General features: G+C 39.9%; 1 long non-coding RNA gene across 1 annotated transcript in view; it reads left to right on the top strand.

Moving 5' to 3' along the window:
• The first annotated feature begins 1,439 nt into the window (after positions 1-1,439).
• The window catches only part of LOC134478641 (uncharacterized), a 54,067-nt gene continuing 40,770 nt past the window's right edge, over positions 1,440-14,736 (top strand). Inside the window, exon 1 of the long non-coding RNA XR_010051377.1 lies at positions 1,440-1,792. This is a non-coding gene — a long non-coding RNA (uncharacterized LOC134478641). The remainder of the gene's footprint in view (positions 1,793-14,736) is intronic.

Below are 14,736 nucleotides of genomic sequence, written 5' to 3' on the forward strand. Positions count from 1 at the left end.
GGTTAAACAGAATTTCTATTTTTAGAAACTATTTTTATAATTTTAAGTTTTTGAGTAATCTCCTCCACACTTAGCTCCACAGTGGCTGTAGTAGTTTGCATGCCGACCAACAACATAGATGAGTTCCTTTTTCCCCACAGCCTCACCAGCATTTGTTATTGTTTGGTTTCTTGATGATTGTCTTTCTGTCTGTAGAGAAATGGAATCTCATTGTTGCTCTAACTTGCATTTCTCAACATCCAGCAATATTGAATGTTTTTTCATTTATTTGTTGGCTACCTATACTTCTTCAGAGATGTTTCTATTCATTTCAGTTGCCTACTTTTTGGTGGGGTCTTTCAGTTAGGGGTGGTCTAATATAGCTCTTTATATATTTCACATGTCAGACTTCTGTATGAAGAATTTCTGGAAAAATTTGTTATTACCTCCATTACCTGCTGGCTTATATCCTTTGTGGCCTCACACATGCCTCTTTGATCTGTTTTCTAGCCTCCACTGTGTCCTTTCCTATACTTCGGATGTGTGGCGTATGCTCTTCTCCCCTCTGTGCCTCCTGGATCTGTTTCTTGAGAGTTGGAGATTTGGGGAAGAGCCTTCTTGCCTGGTCTTATCACATTTATATTTTTTTGTAGTTTTTTGGTTTGAGGTTGGTGAACCTTACTGTGTAAAGACTTTGTTGCTAGTATACATATCTCTTAAAAAGAGAGTCACTTTTCTGTGATGTTCTTGGAGCATGGCTAAATATAATCCTCTGCCTCTGTCCCAAGCCCCCATCACCATGTTGAATTTGGGAGGGGACCATGCAGTGTAATTGGCCCGACACTGAGTTCTCTGGGACTGTACTCTAGTATTGTTCATGTCCCATAAGTAATCTGACTGTTGGCTTATAGAGAAAACCCATTAATAGTAACAAATCAGCTACAGTGTACTGTTTAAACAAAGTGGATATTAACGTACCACAAAAACAAATTATATTCATTAAAACTTTAATTTAAAAGATATAGAAATTTACATTTAAAAGATAGAAATCACTTGTTACATGAATTAAGAGAAGATACTTCAGCAAATAAAAATTAGTCTTTCAATTTTGAATAATTTATTATGATTTATGAAATCATTTGGGGATGGAAAAGAGCAATGTTTTTTCTTTTACAGGAAAAAGATGAAAAATAAAGAAGTGACTAAATTGCCGTATATGTAAGATAAAACATGATTCTGTCATCCAAAATCATATTTTCACCAGATAGCACTCTGACATCATATTCTTCTTAAATCTTTTAAAAGATATAGCATTCAATGTAGTAATAATCCTAACAGTAACACCATCATCATCAACATTATATTATAATACTGTGATACTTAACTGTTGCATCAGTTTGAGTAAGACACACCCAACAGACTGATTAGCCTGGTGTGGCTGAATGGACTTGCTGGGGACAGAAGACCCCCAGTGTGTGACTGACACCAGCCAATAGGCTTTTTGCAGAATGGAATAAAAAGGGCAAGAAAAATGCAGTCTCCCTTCAATGTCCTTGGAGGAGCCCATCTTTTTTGTTCGAACTCACGGCCTTGCGCTTGCCAGGCACATGCTTATACTGCTGAACTAAATCCCCAGCCCTGGCGAGCCCTTCTTTACCACCACTTTGTTATGTCCATCACCAGGCTTCCGATGTAGACTCCTCACGCTCCGATGGGACCCTACAGTGAGCTCCAAGTCTTCTGCCTTTGACTGGATTATTTTGGCCAGCACAGCTGTGCTATATCCTTCCACACTTGACTCTGAAGGTACCAGGTAAGTTTACCTTCTGAATCACATACACAGTATTATATCTGCTACTATAGTGATCCTTGACTGTTCAGGTGTCCTCTCAGGACCTTTCTAAATTTATCCTCCTAATTTCCCGTGAGGAAGACAGCACTTTTGTCCACATTGTCCAGAAGAGGAAACAGCCCACTGCATCAGAAGTATGTGCTGGCTGACTTTTTAAAGATAACAAGTGCACATCAAAATCTTGGGGCAAGATATAGTAAAATGTTAGCAGTTATTACTTCAGAACAATTCAAATTACAATGATTTCCATTTTATGTAGTACATCTTTCTGTATTTCCCATATTTACTACATAGTTAAAGAAGCTGTTCACAGGAGAAACAGCATACACAATGCCATGTTTCTCCCACCGAGCTGCTGATAGCTCACTAATTTATCCATTAAGCATTTAGAAGCAACAAATTAAATCCTCAAAAGATACAGGATTGTTGTATACAAGTAAATGTGACTAGCTTAAATATATTTTTTAAAATGACTCCATTTCTGTGACACCTGCCATAGATGCTTTAAAATGTGTGGTTCTTACTCCTTTATTTCAAAAAATAACTTTTTAATTCATTTTTGTGGAGGAGCAAAATTTTCCCAAATTTATATACACGATTTGGAAAAGTTTTATTTCAAATAGTTGAATTTTTTAAAATAGCCCATTTCTGTAACACTGACTGTAGGTGTTTTGAAGTTTGTGGTCCTTAAGTCTTTAAAGAAAAACATTCTCATTTTACCTCTTTTTACAAAGCAGAAAAATTGTCCCCTAAGTTTGTAAGGGAGATTTAGAAAGATTTTATTTCCAGATAGTTTTACAGTTTCTTCCTTACAGTCAGTTTTAAAGAATGTAGTTAAATTGTTTTCTCATTTATGTTCTAAAAGATATATATTCCTCAGTTAAAATCAGTAGATAGATGTGCAGAGAGTACTTTTTCAAGAAAAATGCCCTTTATTATTTTCTTCTATTCATTTTTAGTTTATTCTGTCTTTTATCTTAATTTAAAAAATATTTAAAAATTAAAAAGGGCGAGAGGGAGTTAAAATGACTTTGATTACAAATTCTTAGTGTCTACAAAGACATTTTGGCATTTCTTATGCAGCAAACTGAAAGGAGAGGGAAACAAAACTGAATTTCTAAGATGGCCATATAGACTTGGTATGTGGGGCCAGGGCCAGGGTCTCAGAGTTGGTTTGCTTCCTTCTCCTGAAGTGTGTCCAGATAGCCCTCCTGTATAGCACCCTGTCTCTCCGATCGCATCCTTCTTGGGTGCGTTCCTATTTTTTGTTGGTTTGTTTGTTTGTTTTATAGAGAAAAGAGGTTTATTTAGTTTACAGTTTCAGAGGCTAACCGTCCACACAGCATAGTGATGAGGAGTCATTCGCAGCACTGAGGGCTCCCTTCTGTGTGACCTAACAGTGCTGGATGTGAATGTGAGAGGGAGAGCTCACATGTTAAGACAGGAAACAAGAGCACGAGATAGAGGTCAGGTTCAAACTTACAGCATGAGAGCTAACCGGCTCCCACATGAGCTACATCAGTTCCTCCCACAGTCAGCGACCCTATGACATCCCACCAGGCTCCACCTCATGAAGGTTTCATCAGCTCTTAGTGCTGCCACACGAGGGGCCGCCCTTCTAATACATGATGTTTGTGGGAGGGAGCACAAACCACATTCCAGCTACAGCCAGGCAAGTGGATATTTATATAGAATCATCAAGCTTTCAATCACAGGTCCAAGAAGTATTCTTCTTCGCCTCTAACATTACTATAAAGGAAATAACAAGCACAACCATGTTGATAGGTAGCAGTGAATATTGCCTTGAGAGTGCTGAAGGCTGTGGTGAAGGACAGATTGGTGTAACTATCAACAGCACACACAATTGAATAGTATTTAAAACTATTATCTCGTTTAAATGTGCCTCCAGTCACAGTTTTGATGCACTGTCATCTTCTGAATGACTTCCTGGAGTGCCCAGCCCTGTCTGACTGCCTACTAGATTTCTGTTTAGGTGTTTTTAATATCCCCCTTTTAATAGTTTCCTGCCAAGCCTATTTGGCTGGAGGACTTTAGGTCACAAAGGGCTCCTTGAGCAGATACTCCACAGACTTTCAGATCAGGAAGTGTGAAGTGACACATGACTACTGCCTGCTGCTGCGTCTGAAGACAGCCAAGGCAGCTTAGTGTGACAGTGTCTCACTGTGTTCCCCAGGCAGGCCTCGGATTCCCAGGCTAGAGCCACCCCCCAGCCTTGGTCTGCCGACTCGCTGGGACTGTAAGTGTACACTGCCATGCTGTTCTTCCGCTCCTCTTTTTAACCCCCATCCTATCCGTCTTCTCCATTTTTCTCTGGATTTCTCTCCTCAGACTGAGAACCAGGAATGCTTTTTTATTGCCTGGTCAGGTGCTTCATAAATGTCAGAGGAGGAGTCCCTCCCTCTGTCCTCCAGTAAATACACTTCCTGCGTTCACGTCTCTTCAGTCTTGCTTGTATGGTTTCTCATACGGGACATACTCTTTTAGCAGCTCTATTTAAATGTACTGCATTGTTCAAAAGCCAATTTAAGACATACCCTGTCTTCGAAATTGTCTTCATCACTTCTTAAGATCTGGTGTTGACCATTCTGGGCAATCATTTGTTTCTTAGTAATGTTCCAGTGCAATATTCAGTTGTTAGTTTTCACATAATACTTTGACATAGATGTCATTAAAAGTATAATTAAACAATCAGAGATATTTCCAAACTGGGTAGCTATATAGATAAGATTTTCAGAAATATTATGTGTCTAAATTAAATGAGTGCAGAAAATTTGTGGATTAATTCACAATGGTTATAAAGAAGATTTGCTACAAGTTACATGACTTCCTTGATGAGTAAGAATTCATTGACTCAGATGAATTTGTGAAGTCATTATTGTTTCTATAACAACCAGGAAATGGTTCATTATATTGTCATTGTGGATCTCTCTCTTTTTCTCAGAACAGAACAATTTAAGCAACATAGTGTTTCACGACAAAATAACCCAACATAACAGTACTTACCATAGTGTTTCTTTCCTTGAAATATTTGAGTATACCTTCATATACTATAGCATCAAACATAACAAGAGAGTATAAAACCATTCAAGACAATGAAAGTATTACAGGGTATTTAGAACCAACTAACAAAAGGAACAATGGTTTCTATATTATCTCTTTATCTATAAAAAATTTTGTTTATACTATCACATATAATAAAATCCAATAAGATACATCATGATAAAACCAATGGAGACAAAAACAAATGTTTGATGGGACTTCAAAACAAGATGATATTAAATCAGCACTAGCTATTATGTCATGTTTTCTTCAAAATAACTGTTCATATCATCACACATTACAAAATCAAGCACACCAGAATAAAATCATTGCAAGTAATTAATGAAAATATTATAAGGCTTCAAAGCAATATAATGGGGAATCATGATTATCGCATACATTTATATATTCCAACCATTTCTTACACTAGCGAAACTACTCAGTATTTATACATAGCAGTTTTATTTATTTTGCTTATGAGTATGCTCTCAAGTTGTGCCCATTTATTTATAAATATCTCAATGTGATCCTTCTTTATAGCTGAGTAGTACTGCATTGTATAAGAATAACACAACTTTTTTATCCATTCCTCAGTTGATGGACACTTAGGTTGTTTCCAAGATCTGGTATTACAAATTGTACTGCTATAAACATGGGTGCACATATATCACTGTGGTTTGATGTTTTTAGTTCTTCTGGGAATATGCCTAGAAGTGGAATGGCTGGAAGAAATAGGATTTCCAATCCCAAATTTTTGAGAAATCTCCAGAATGACCTCCACAGTGGCTGCACCAGTCTACACTCCCACCAACAGTGCAGGAGAGTTCCTTTTTCCCCACAGCCTCTCCAGCATTTGTTGTTGGTAGTTTCTTGATACTGACATTTCTTTCTGGAGTGAGATGGAATCTCAGTGTAGATTTATTTGCATGTCTCTAATGACTAGTGATGATGAGATTTTTTTCATGTATTTACTTGCCATTTGTATTTCTTCATTTGAGAAGTGTGTCTTCATGTCAGATGCCCATTTTTGGATTTGATCTATGAATTTCAGGCGTCTGATTTTTTAAAATTCTTTATATGTTTTAGACAGAAGTCCTCTTTATGAAGGACAGTTCACTAAGATTTTTTCCCAATTTATGAGTTTTCTTTTCACTATGCTGGAGATTTCTTTTGATATCCAGAAACTTTTTAATAAGAGGTGATCTGAATTATTGATTCTGGGAAGTATTTCCTGTGTGGTTTGAGTCCTGTTCAAGAATTCTCTACCTACCTCTATGTCGTCAAGGTTTTTTTTGCTTTCCAATTGATTGTTTCTGTTTTAATATTCAGATCTTGATCCATTTAGATTTTAATTTAGTACATAATGATAAGCATGGGTGTAGTTTTAGTTTTTGGCATATGAAGACCCAGTTTTTCCAATATCATTTATTAAAGTGACTGTCGTTCTTCCAGTGAACATGCTTGGCCCCTTTATCAAAGATAAGGTAGTTGAGTGTGTTGGTAGTTGTGACTGAATCTTCTAATCTATTCCATTCATCTTCAACTCTGTTTTGATTCCAGTACTATGTTGATTTTACTACAGTTGCTTTATAGTATAACCTCAAGGCGGGGATTGTGATGCCTCCTGCCTTGCCTCTGCTGCTCGGAACTGTCTTTGCTATTCTAGGTCTCTTCTGGTTCCACATGAATTTTTGGAGAGATTTCTCTAGATCCATGAGGAATACTGATGGTATTTTCATTGGGATTGCATTGAATCTGTATAACAGTTGTGGGACAATGGCCATTTTCACAATGTTTATTCTTCCTATCCATGAGAAAGGGATGTCTTTCCACTTTCTGAGATCCTCTTCAATTTCTTTTTTCAATGTATTACAATTTTCTCTATATAGATATTTCACTTCTTTCGTGAGAATAATTCTTAAATATTTCTCTTTTTTTTTTTTTTTTGGTTGCTCGTGTGAAGGATGTGTCTTCTCTTCTTTCTCTGTCAGTGTTTGTTGTTAGTATATAGGAATGCTAATGATTTTTGAGTATTGATTTTGTATCCAGCTAGATTGCTGAATTTATTATATCTAGGAGTCTTTCAATGGAGTATTGAGGGTCTTCTATGTAGAGTATCATGTCATCTGCAAATAATGATAATTTAACTTCTTCTTTTCCTGTCTTTACCCCTTTTATTTCTCTCTCTTGTCTAATTGTTCTGGCTAGTATTTCCAGTACTATATTAATTAGGATTGGTGATAAAGGACATCCTTGTAATGTGCCTGATTTTAAAATAAAGGCCTTCAGTTTTTGGCCATTTAGTATGATACTGGTTGTTGGTTTGTCATAGAGAGACTTTATTGCATTGAGGCAAAAATCATCTATTCTAATTTTCTGTAAAGTTCTTATCATAAATGAATGTTGAACCTTAACAAAACCTTTTTCTGCATCTATAGAAATGCTCATGTGACTCTTACATTTGGCTCTATTGATATGGTGGATTACATTTATTAATTTACGTATGTTGAACCATTCTTGCATACCTGGGATGAATTCCACTTGGTCATGGTATATACTCTTCTTGATGATTTGCTGCATCCTATTTGCCAATATTTTATTGAGGATTTTTGCATCTGTGTTCATAGGGGAGATTGGCCTATAGTTCTCTTTTGTAGTTGGGTTCTTCTCAGGTTTTGGTACTAGAGTAATATTTGATTCCAGGAATGACTTAGGAAGGATTGCTTCCCTTTCAATTTCATTGAAAAGTTTGAGGAGTGTTGGCATTAAGTCTTCTGTGTATTTCTTGTAGAATTCTGCAATGAATCTGTCTGGGCCTGGGCTCTTCTTTGTAGGTAAGGACTTATTTACATTTTCAGTTTCATTAATAAAAATTGGTTATTCAGAAGTTTTACATATTCTTGACCTAGCTTTGGTACTTCATATGTTTCTAGGAATCTGTCTATTTCTTCTGTGTTATCAAACCTAAGAGGTAGAGGTTTTCAAAATAGGGGTTGATGATCATCAGTATTTCTAGAGTCTGTAGTGATTTCATCATTGTCATTCCTTATTGCATGAATTTGAGCTTTTTCTTCCCTTTTTAAAATAAGGTTGCTAGGGGCTTATATATATTATTTATTCTTTCAAAGAACCAACTCTTTGATTCATTCATTCTTTGGATTGTTTTCTTAGTCTCTATTGCATTAATTTCTGCTCTAATTTTTATAATTTCCTCCCTTGTTTTGGTTTTGTCTTGACTTGCTCTTCTTTTGCTAAATGTTTGAGGTGTTGCATCAGGTTGCTGATTTGTATTTGTTCTGTTTTCCTGATATGGGAACTAAGTGCAGTAAATTTTCCTCTAAGGACGGCTTTCATTGTGTCCCACAGATTCTGCTATGTTGTATTTGTATTTTTGTTTGCTTGTGGGTGTTGTTTAATTTCTTCTTTAATTTCCTCTGTGACCCCCTGATTATTCAAGAGTGTATTATTCAATTTCCATGTGTTTGTGTTATTTTGCAGTATTAATTTCATGGAACTATGATCCGATAACATGCATGGAATAATTTCGACACTTTAGCATTTATTTAAATATGTTCTGTAGGCTAATATATGGTCTATTTTAGAGAATTTCCCATGTACTGCTGAGAAGAATGTGTATTCTGATGATGTTGGATGGAATACTCTGTATATGTCTATCAAGTCCATTTGTTCACAGGTGTGATTCAGTTCTGTTATTTCTTTTCTGATTTTCTGTCTGGTTGATCTGTCCCTTGGTGTCAGTGGTGTGTTCAGGTCTCCTGTCATAATTGTGTTACTGCTAATTTGGTTTTTCATTTCTGTTAATCCTTGTTTAATAAAACTGGGTACTCTGGAATTTGGTGCATATATATTTAAGATAGGTATCTCTTCCTCTTGAAGTTTTCCCCTAACCAGTATGTGATGACCTTCTTTATCTCTTCTGATCATTAATGTGTTGAAGTTCACATTGTCTACAAACAGAATAGCTACCCCCACTTTTTTTTTTTTTGGTTTCTATTGCATTAAATATTGTTTTCCATCCTTTCACTTTCAGTTTGTGAGTATCCTTTTGGGTTAGATGGGTTTCTTGCAGACAGCATATGGTTGGATTTTGTTTCTTGATCCATTCTGCCTGTTGGAAATCTTTTTCTATGCCCTCAGCTCCTGGGACTCTGGCCACCAAGTTACCTGGATTAAGAGAGGGTCACTGTGGGTGGGGTAGGTAGGCCCAAGTCCTGCAGGGCAGACTGAATGTGGCAGGAAGCTGTGAAGTTCCTTGGCTGGTGGGAGCAATGATCCCAAACTCCCAGGTTTGGGGTGGTGCAGGGACACTCACCTCAGGCCGCCCAGTTTCAGAATTTAGGGCACCAGCAGGCCAAATCTCCAGAGTCCGCCAAACATGGCAGGAAGCAGGCAAGTTTGTGCAGGCAGGCTTAAGACCCACTGAGCTGGTCCAATGCTGCAGGAAGCTGTGAAGTTCCATGGCCTGGGCCAGAGCAAGGATCTTAAACTCCAAAAAGCAGAATTCTTTACTTAAAAGTCATCAATTCTTTAAAAGCAGGTGTATTTGTACAACATTCTTTTAATTTTCTTTATTCTGAAAGAGTCTATTTGCCCTTTGTTCTGGAAGAATAGTTTAGCTGGGTGTAGAATTTGTAGTTAATAAAGGTTGTGCTGTTGCTTTTAGTTTGCAAGGTTTGAGATAGGAAATTCATTGGTTTTGAATTGATGTTTTCCTATAATTTGTCATTTCCCATTGGCTGCTGTCTTAGTTACCTTTCTTGTTGCTGAGACAAAATACTCAATCCCCTAAGTTAAAGGAGGAAAGACTAATTTAGCTCATAGTTTGTAGAGGTTTCAGCCCATCATCAGCTGGCTCCAAGGCAGGGCAGCATTGCAGAGGAGAACTGTTCCTGGCAGATAGAAAGCAGCAAAGCAACAAGGGGCAACAATAGCTCTTTCTGCCCCTCTTATCTCACCCAGGCTATTGAGAGCCAGTAGCACTCATATCCCTACCACTAGTGTCGTTGATCCTAGCATTGCACCATGAATCAGTCCCAGCATCACAAACTCTAGATCCAGCCACCTCTGAAAATTGGGGAACATCTAGACATAAGCCACAACAGCTGTTTTTCTTTGTTTTTAATGTGCTCAAATTTTGTTAATATATTGTTATACTTTACCACTGATCCCAAATTTGGCATAGATTTCTTTGTGTTTTCTGATTCAGAAGTTTGCTTCTTAAATCTGTATATCACTAGATTTGAAAAGTTTTCAACTATTATTTCCTTGAATAGTATTTTTGTCCCCCTTTTCTTCTCTTCTCTGGCTGGCACTCTGATAATAAAAATGTCGTATCTTTTTTCTGCTTACTTTATCAGCTTTTTTCTATTGCTCAGGTTGAGGGAATCCTATTCATTCTTCATAGATAGTCTTTTGTCACCTTTGCCCTTCTATGAAGGCCAGCAAATGAACTTTTATTTCTGTCGTGGTGTTCAGTAATTTGTTTTGTCCTTTAAAAAAATACTTTTATTTCTTCACTGAGATTTTTTTTCATTTTTCCCCTATTTTTTTGACAGAATTTATAATTGTCGAAGAACTTTTATGGCAGCTGCTTTAATGCCCTTATCAGATAACTCCAACCTTAGAGTCATATTCATTTGCCTAGCTTTTTTCATTTGAATAGTGTTTTTCCTGTTTCTTGGTATGGCAGGCGATTCTCCATTGTGTCCTGCATATGTTGCCTATTTTGTTGGGCAGTTGGCTTCCACTGAAACCTTCTATTCAGCAAGAGTGATTGATGTACTTTCAGCACTTAGGTCCTGGCATACATTTGTGAGCTGTGGCTGTAGTGACAGTTGAGTTCCTCGAGCTTTCCTGGTAATACCAGTGAGTTCTTGAGAGCTGTGGCTTCTACCATGCTTCTGGACCATACATTCACTCTTTCATCCAGTGAGCACTTAGGGGGATGCAAGGATGTTTTCTATGTTCTGTGTGCTCAAGGTAACATGGAAGGAAACAGGCTAACAATCATGATATGTGATATCGAGAAGTATGATAATGGTGGTCTGTGCAAAATACCACCAGATGTGGAATTTAGAGAGGAGAATGGTTATTTCTTTGCTGGTGTGTGTGGAACAGGGACTTTCAGTGCAGATCTGGCTGCCCAGCCATGCCAGAGAAGAGGGCCTGGAGATGGAGAAGGGGACAGGGCTAGGAGGAGTGGGCAAGCGCACAAGGGTGCTGGGTCTTGACCAAGACACTACTGAGCCCTCTGAAGGATCACTGTTCCATTGTTCAGCCATTGTACAAGTCCCTCATAGTAAAACTCCAGTGTGTCTACTTTATATTTCCACCAGCTCCAGGTAGTACATACATGCTGGCCCTTATTCCCTCCTGATCCTTTCTTCAGCTGTTCTTAGCCTGGAATCAAGGGTTGCTGAGCTCTAGTTTAAATACAGCCTTCCCCAGGAAACCTGTCTTAACCACCCCTGCCCATGAAAACTAATGGTTATGCACTCTCAGCCCTCTTGGGTGGAGTCGCTGGGGCCATATGCCTTCTCACTTGGGATTTGTGGATGATGGTCCAAGAGTGTGTCTGGTCTCACATACTGTCTCGATTAAACAGGGCTCCAGGACACAGAAAGGAGGGGAAGGAACTGGAGCTCACTCTCAGGGCTCAGAAACTTGAGAAGATGCCATGTGGAAAGAGATCCTTGCAAAGGCATTTTGATCTTCTGTGTTTGCACACAGCAGTGCACCAGAGGAGCTGCTTCAGGAGAGTTTAACTTCCAAATTCATCGTTAGCAAATCAGGAGGCCAATGTCACGGCCAAGTCCCATTCTACAGGGATGAAGTCTAGACAGTGACCCCTTCCCAATAGCTCCTTGCTGCACAGGATGAAGGTTGAATATTTCAGACATTGCTGGATGTAACTTACAGTAAGAAATACAGTTTCATCTCTTCCTGGTACACATATACCCACTGATATGTAAGACAAAGTCTTGCCTGGAGCTCACTATGTAGCCCAGGTTGGCCTTAAACTCACAGAAATTCTCTTGCCTTGACCTCCTAAGTGCTGGACAACATGCCACCATGTTCAGCTTGTTCTATTTCATTATAATTTTATTTTTTAAATTGTTAGGCTAGCAAATTTACCTCACTACTGTTAGTAGGTCAGGACCCATGGTCTGAAAATCATTTGGGTAATCATGAAGATGTTAGAGTCAGAGGGGTCCAGGTTTGAATCCTGGTTCTGGCACCTGGAAACTGTGACTTTCTGCCATTCACTTTCCTTCAATATTAGATATCTTAGACTCTTCGCGTGTAAAATGAAGACCATAGAACCTGCTTCATGGGTGATCATGAGGATGAAGTGAGAGAGGTCAGGCACAGTTCCTAACACAGAAGAAAAACCTGATAAGTGGAAGCTTAATGCACTTGTGAAGATTGTGGCGGTTAGTTCCCGAGCACTACTTGGCAGGACCATCAGGAAGACTGGGACTCGTGCTTCCTGGGGGGTGGCAGTCAGGAAAGACTTTGTGGAGGAGGAGGCATTAAGGAGGGTGACAGGATGACTGGCACCCGCTCCTGTTCTTACAGTGATGGGAATCCTGTACAAATACCCATGTACAAACCCCTACATTTTCCAATCTACAGACAGACTTGTGCCCAACGAATTTTTTAGCTAGACATAGAGCTGAAAATGTTAGACACCCTTGATTTTTGCATTTAGGTCTCTAATCCATCTCAGATTGAATTTTTGTGTCTGGTGTAAAGATCCGATTTCTTTTTTTCCCCTCTGATTCTGAATGGATAATCAGTTACCCCCACACTGTTTATTAAAGAGTCCATCCTTTCCTGCTGATTTATACATCACATCTCTCATATATCAAGGTTCCATATGTGCACAGATGAGTTTTTGGCCTGAATTCTGTTTCAGCAGTCTATTTTTCTGTCCCTGTGCCAGTACCACACTGTCTTAATTACTGTGGCTGTATACTGACTGCTGGAGGTAGGCTGATCTCACTAGGCTTGTTCTGCTCCCTTAGAAGTCTCTGGCATGCTAAGGGCCTGGCTCTTCTCCACTTGTTTCAGAATCGTCTTCTGCCGGAAGATGGTTGATGAGCCCGGGGACCCTGGATGAGTTGTCCTCCATGAGCAGCATTTCAGGCACCTGGGCCTTCAGCCACTCCTGTGCTTACTGCTGCCACCAACCCCAGTTGGTGCTGAAGCTGCTCAGGGAGAACTTTCTAACTGATTTGCAGAGCAAAGCCCTGAGAATGTGTCTGGACCCAAGTTCCATCTTCCCCTTGACCAGTGGCTCCTTTGGTTTCCTCCAGTGGCTTGGTTGCCCTCATTTTACCCAGAATGCCTGCAGTCCCTTCCAGAAAACTGCTTGATCTCCTGTCCCTGCCTGGAAGGCCATAACCCTGGGTACACAGGGACGTCCCTCTACTGACAATGCCAAGGTCTCAAAATACTGTCCACTCCAGAGGTTGGGATGCACAACCAGATTCTTTGGCTTAAGAGTCTGCAAGAGTTTCTTAATGGAAAATAGGCCTGGGAGGAAGAGACGTGCACTCATGCTTACAGTTCATTCTGTGAACTTTGGCTTGCCCACCTGTGACATGAGAGTTTGAACTGGGTGATCTCCCAGATTTCACTTCATACTTGTTCCTGTGCTTCCATCCTGTGGCATGAGAGCATAGAAATTGGAAAGTGTTCTGTCCATCTTGCTGCCAAGAAGATTGTTACTTCTGTCTTGCTTTGGTTACTGAAGTCTCCCTCCCTGCCTGGAGGAAGATGGTGACTCTGGCTGACTAGGACTGGACCAGGTGCACTGTAGGCCACAAGCAAGGCAGGTTGGACTTCTTGTGAAGCTGATGTAGACTTCTGCCTCTCTTCACCTGGGGAGCATTGTCAATTTTGGAAACTGTCTATATCTGAATCTATACTTCCAACAGGAGGGGATTCATGACCCCCTGTGGGCTTCAGCACAGGCTTGGATTAGACCAGTACACGTTGCTGCTTTTGATTGTGGTGTTTCAGACTATTGGTCTGAGATGTTTCTGTCTCCTCTTTCAGACCACTGAATGCTCAGCCATGGCCTCATTGGCTGGAGGGCTGGATGACATGAAGGCCAACCTGACCAGCCCCACCCCTGCCGACATTGGGAGCAGTGTACCAGGTCCACAGTCCTATCCCATTGTGACATGTGAGGGGACCTGGGTCATAAGGGATTGAATGGAAGAGAGAGAGAGAGAGAGAATAAATACATGGTGGGAGGAAAGGCTTTTTGGTATTTTTGGATGAGACTGGCCATTTTTGCTTTAATGAGGTGATGAGGTCTTGGAACAGACCAGGCAGGAAACTGCTAGGGTCACAGTTTGTAGCTGTAAGACATGGCTGTACATGATTCCAAGAAGGCCAGAGGAAAACAAATGCCAAAGGAACTGTGGCTGAGAGGAGTGACAGGGAATCCTCGGGACAGATGGCTCCTGTAGATGGGGATTTGTTCATTTCATGAGAAAAGCAGCCCTGCTTGGCAATAGCTTCAAGGAGTGGGATTCTTTGCAGCTTGTGATTGGCATTTCAAAATTTCAGCAGAGGCTAGGTCCTGACCTAGGATGCTCAGGCTGGGTATGTACCAAACAGCTGCCTTCCTGGAGGCCAGGGCCAGCCTCCATGTCACTGTGAGGGTAAAGCCCTGGCTCTCAGCAGTAGAGCACTTGGCCAGTGTACACCAAGTCCTGGCTTTCACCCCTAGCACTGTGCCAGGTAATACAAGACCAACAAACAGCATGGGCTCCCCACTCATTGCTAGGGTTGGACCTGTCGTTTGCTAG

Source organism: Cavia porcellus, unplaced genomic scaffold (genome assembly GCF_034190915.1).
Source record: "Cavia porcellus strain 051 isolate PalLab524CR breed Dunkin Hartley unplaced genomic scaffold, mCavPor4.1 scaffold_14, whole genome shotgun sequence".
NCBI classification, from domain to species: domain Eukaryota; kingdom Metazoa; phylum Chordata; class Mammalia; order Rodentia; family Caviidae; genus Cavia; species Cavia porcellus.